Here is a 5,514-nt window from a genome sequence, read left to right as displayed (position 1 = left end):
CACATGGAGATTCTGCCTTATAAGGGTGAGGAATTGTTTGGGGATGGTCTCTGGGACCTCGTATCCACAGCAACAGCTGGGAAGAAATTTTTTTACCTCAGGTTTCCTCACAGCCTAAGAAAGCACCGTATTTTCAGGTACAGTCCTTTCGGCTTCAGAAAAGCAAGCGGGTCAAAGGCGCTTCCTTTCTGCACAGAGACAAGGGAAGAAGGAAAAAAGCTGCACCAGCAGCCAGTTCCCAGGATCAAAAATCTTCCCCCGCTTCCTTTGAGTCCACCGCATGACGCTGGGGCTCCACAGGTGGAGACAGGTGCGGTAGGGGCGCGTCTCGGGAACTTCAGGGACCAGTGGGCTTGCCCACAGGTGGATCTCTAGGTTCTGCAAATAGTATCACAGGGATACAGGCTGGAGTTCGAGGCGACTCCCCCTCGCCGTTACCTCACATCAGCCTTGCCGGCTGCCCTCGGAGAAAGGTAGTACTGGCGGCAATTCACAAGCTGTACTTCCAGCAGGTGAAAGCAAGGTACCCCTCCTTCAACAAGGCCGGGGTTACTATTCCAAAATGTTGTGGTACCGAAACCAGACGGTTCGGTGAGACCCATTCTAAAATTGAAAGCCTTGAACACTTATATACGAAGGTTCAAGTTCAAAATGGAATCGCTCAGGGTGATTATTGCAAGCCTGGAGAATTTCATGGTATCACTGGACATCAAGGATGATTACCTGCATGTCCCTATTTACCCTCTTCACCAGGAGTACCTCAATATTGTGGTACAGGATTGTCATTACCAATTCCAGACGTTGCCGTTGGTCTGTCCCCGGCACCGAGGTATTTACCAAGGTAATGGCCGAAATAATTATTCCGTACTTGGACGATCTCCTTATAAAGGCGAGGTCCAGGGAGCAGTTGTTCGTCGGAGTAGCACTATCTCGGGAAGTGCTACAACAGCACGGCTGGATTCTGAATATTCCAAAGTCGCAGCTGGTTCCTACGACGCGTCTACTGTTCCTGGGTATGGTTCTGGACACAGAACAGGAAAAAAAGGGTTTCTCCCGGAGGAGAAGTCCAAGGAGTTGTTGTCTCTAGACAGAGACCTCCTAATACGTATACAGGTGTCGGTGCATCAATGCACGCGAGCCCTGGGAAAGATGGTAGCTTCTTACGAAGAAATTCCATTCGCCAGGTCCCATGCAAGGATTTTCCAGTGGGATCTGTTGGACAAGTGGTCCGGGTCGCATCTTCAGATGCATAGGCGGATAACCCTGTCTCCAAGGGTCAGGGTGTCGCTGTTGTGGTGGCTGCAGAGTGCTCATCTTCTAGGGGGCCGCAGATTCGGCATACAGGACTGGGTCCTGGTGACCACGGATGCCAGCCTTCGAGGCTGGGGGGCAGTCACACAGGGAAGGAACTTCCAAGGCTATGGAAAAGTCAGGAGACTTCCCTACACATAAATATTCTTGAACTGAGGGCCATTTACAATGCCCTAAGTCAGGCTAGACCCCTGCTTCAACACCGGCCGGTGCTGATCCAGTCAGACAACATCACGGCGGTCGCTCATGTAAACCGACAGGGCGGCACAAGAAGCAGGATGGCGATGGCAGAAGCCACAAGGATTCTCCGATGGGCGGAAAATCATGTGTTAGCACTGTCAGCAGTGTTCATTCCCGGAGTGGACAACTGAGAAGCAGACTTCCTCAGCAGGCACGACCTCCTCCCGGGAGAGTGGGGACTTCATCCAGAAGTCTTCCAAATGATTGTACACCGTTGGGAAAGGCCACAGGTGGACATGATGGCGTCCCGCCTCAACTAAAAGTTACAAAGATATTGCGCCAGGTCAAGGACCCTCAGGCGATAGCTGTGGACGCTCTGGTAACACCGTGGGTGTACCAGTCGGTGTATGTGTTCCCTTCTCTGCCTCTCTTACCCAGGGTAATGAGAATAATAAGAAGGAGAGGAGTAAGAACTATACTCATTGTTCCGGATTGGCCAAGAAGAGCTTGGTAACCAGAACTCCAAGAAATGATCTCAGAGGACCCATGGCCTCTGCCGCTCAGACAGGAACTGCTGCAGCAGGGGGCCTGTCTGTTCCAAGACGTACCGCGGCTGCGTTGACGGCATGGCGGTTGAACGCCGGATCCTGAAGGAAAAGGGAATTCCGGAGGAAGTTATCCCTACGCTATTTGAAGCTAGGAAAGAAGTGAACGCAAACCATTATCACCGCATATGGCGGAAATATGTTGCGTACTGTGAGGCCAGGAAGGCCCCAAAGGAGAAATTTCAGCTAGGTCGATTTCTGCACTTCCTACAGTCAGAGGTGACTATGGGCCTAAAATTGGGTTCCATTAAGGTCCAGATTTCGGCTCTATCGATTTTCTTCCAAAATTGAACTGGCTTCACTGCCTTAAGTTCAGACTTTTGTTAAGGGAGTGCTGCATAGTCAGCCCCCGTTTGTGCCTCCAGTGGCACCGTGGGATCTCAACGTGGTGTTGGATTTCCTGAAGTCGCATTGGGTTGAGCCACTTAAATCCGTGGAGCTATAATACCTCACGTGGAAAGTGGTCATTCTGTGGGCCTTGGCGTCGGCCAGGCGTGTATAAGCATTGGCGGCTTTGTCATACAAAAGCCCTTATCTGTATTTTATATGGATAAGGCGGAATTGAGGACTCGTTCCCAATTCCTTCCTAAGGTGGTATCATTTTTTAATGTGAACCAACCTATTGTGGTGACTGCGGCTACTTGGGACTTGGAGGATTCCAAGTTACTGGATGTAGTCAGGGCCCTGAAAAGTATATGTTTCCAGGACAGCTGGAGTCAGGAAAACTGACTCGCTATTTCTCCTGTATGCACCCAACAAGCTGGATTGCTAGCTGGATCTGTAGCACGATTCAACTTGCACATTCTGCGGCTGGACTGCCGCACCCTAATTCTGTAAAAGCCCATTCCACGAGAAAAGTGGGCTCTTCTTGGGTGGCTGCCCGAGGGGTCTCGGCTTTACAACTTTGCCGAGCTGTTACTTGGTCGGGTTAAAACATTTTTGTAAGAGTCTACAAGTTTGATACCCTGGCTGAGGAGGACCTAGAGTTTGCTCATTCGGTGCTGCAGAGTCATCCGCACTCTCCCGCCCGTTTGGGAGCTTTGGTATAATCCCCATGGTCCTTACGGAGTCCCAGCATCCACTTAGGACGTCAGAGAAAATAAGATTTTACTCACCGGTAAATCTATTTCTCGTAGTCCGTAGTGGATGCTGGGCGCCCATCCCAAGTGCGGATTGTCTGCAATACTTGTTTATAGTTATTGCCTAACTAAAGGGTTATTGTTGAGCCATCTGTTGAGAGGCTCAGTTATATTTCATACTGTTAACTGGGTATAGTATCACGAGTTATACGGTGTGATTGGTGTGGCTGGTATGAGTCTTACCCGGGATTCAAAATCCTTCCTTATTGTGTCAGCTCTTCCGGGCACAGTATCCTAACTGAGGTCTGGAGGAGGGTCTTAGTGGGAGGAGCCAGTGCACACCAGGTAGTCCTAAAGCTTTCTTTAGTTGTGCCCAGTCTCCTGCGGAGCCGCCAATCCCCATGGTCCTTACGGAGGCCCAGCATCCACTACGGACTACGAGAAATAGATTTACCGGTGAGTAAAATCTTATTTTCTATGACACAGAATCTGTGTTATAAATATCTTCTTTGTATTATGTTAATCATTATGACAGGGGAGGCTCTCCCTCCCCTGACTGCACGTCCCTGGTGTACACACGGAGCAATTTGTGCCTAATTTCTAAGCAATCTAGACAGATCGCTTAGAAAAGAGGAAAAAATTGCCCTGTGTGTATGCCCCTTTAGAGTGGTATCTGTGACTGGACTACAGGTCCGCAGATGAGCATAAACATCCCAGAATAATTGCCTATCATGGTGTGCCGGCAACATCGCCAAGCGTGTTTGCACTTGCTAATGCAAGCTTCCGTCGCATCGGCTGGGTACACATACACATAGGGGGGTACTCACGGAGCGATATTCTAAGCAATCTGACTAGATTGCTTAGAATTTCAGCATTATCGCTCTGTGTGTACCCGCTGGGTGAAGTGAGCGCCCCCCGCACGCTCAGCACAGATCGCGCTGTGCTGAGCGGCGGGAGAGATGTGTGCTGAGCGGTTCGCTCAGCACACATCTCTCCTGCATCGGCCCGTCTATATGGGCCTATACTGTGTAGTGGTACCCAGCTTAAAGCTGGGTACACTGAACGATGTCTGATCCGTCAGATCGGACCAACGTATCGTTCACATGTCGAGCAGTGGGGGTCATTCCGAGTTGTTCGCTCATTGACGATTTTCGCTATGCTGCGATTTGTTGCAAACTGCGCATGCGCAAGGCACGCAGGGCGCATGCGTAGTTATTTAACTAAAAACTTAGCTGATTTGCTGTGGATTCTGCGGCGCTTTTCAGTCACACTGCTGTTCGGTAAATGATTGACAGGAAAGGGGCGTTTCTGGATGGTAACTCAGCGTTTTCCCAGCGTTTGCAAAAAAACGCAGGCGTGTCAGGGAAAAACGCGGGAGTGTCTGGAGAAACGGGGTAGTGGCTGGCCGAACGCGGCGTGTTTGTGACGTCAAACCAGGAACTAGACGGACTGAGCTGATCGCAATCTGTGAGTAGATCTGGAGCTACTCAGAAACTGCAAAGAATTATTTAGTAGCAATTCTGCTAATCTTTTGTTCGCACTTCTGCTAAGATACACTCCCAGAGGGCGGCGGCCTAGCGTGTGCAATGCTGCTAAAAGCAGCCAGCGAGCAAACTCGAAATGAGGGCCACTGTGTATGTGTATGCGCCATGGCCACTAGTGACATAAACATCGCACATTAACATCGTTTCAGTGTGTACGGGTAATCTGGGCATTCGTTCGGATGTCGGAACACAGATGGTCACTCAAGCGCGTACCCAGCTATAATCATTATCTTAGTGCTACAGTATGTTATGTAAAACAGCCACGTGAATACAGCACACATTTCCTATTGGGTGTAGTATGGTATGCCGGCGGCCGGGCTCCCGGCGACCAGCACACCGGCGCCGGGAGGCTGACCGCCGGCATACCGACAGTGTGGCGAGTGCAAAGGAGCCCCTTGCGGGCACGGTGACTCGCACAATTTTATTCTCCCTCCAGGGGGGTCGTGGACCCTCACGAGGGAGAATAGCTGTCGGTATGCCGGGTGTCGGGATCCCAGCGCCGGTATACTGTGCGCCGGGATCCCGACATTCGGCACCCTTCCTGGGTGTAGTATGGCATGCCGGCGTCCGGGCTCCCGGCGACCAGCATACCAGCGCCGGGAGGAAACCACCGCAATACCAACAGTGTGGCAAGCACAAAGGAGTACTGTGCGCCGGGATCTCGACATTCGGCATACTGAACACCAGTGACGTGCGGTGAGGTCACTGGTTGGGGAGGCACTGGCAGCTAACAAGCCCCCCCCCCCCCCGGAAAAAAAAAAAAAGTGTGGTCCCCCGATACATCAATAAAACCAG

The sequence above is a fragment of the Pseudophryne corroboree genome, chromosome 11 (genome assembly GCF_028390025.1).
Source record: "Pseudophryne corroboree isolate aPseCor3 chromosome 11, aPseCor3.hap2, whole genome shotgun sequence".
Taxonomy (NCBI): Eukaryota; Metazoa; Chordata; class Amphibia; order Anura; family Myobatrachidae; genus Pseudophryne; species Pseudophryne corroboree.
Note: the sequence above shows the minus strand (reverse complement) of the source record.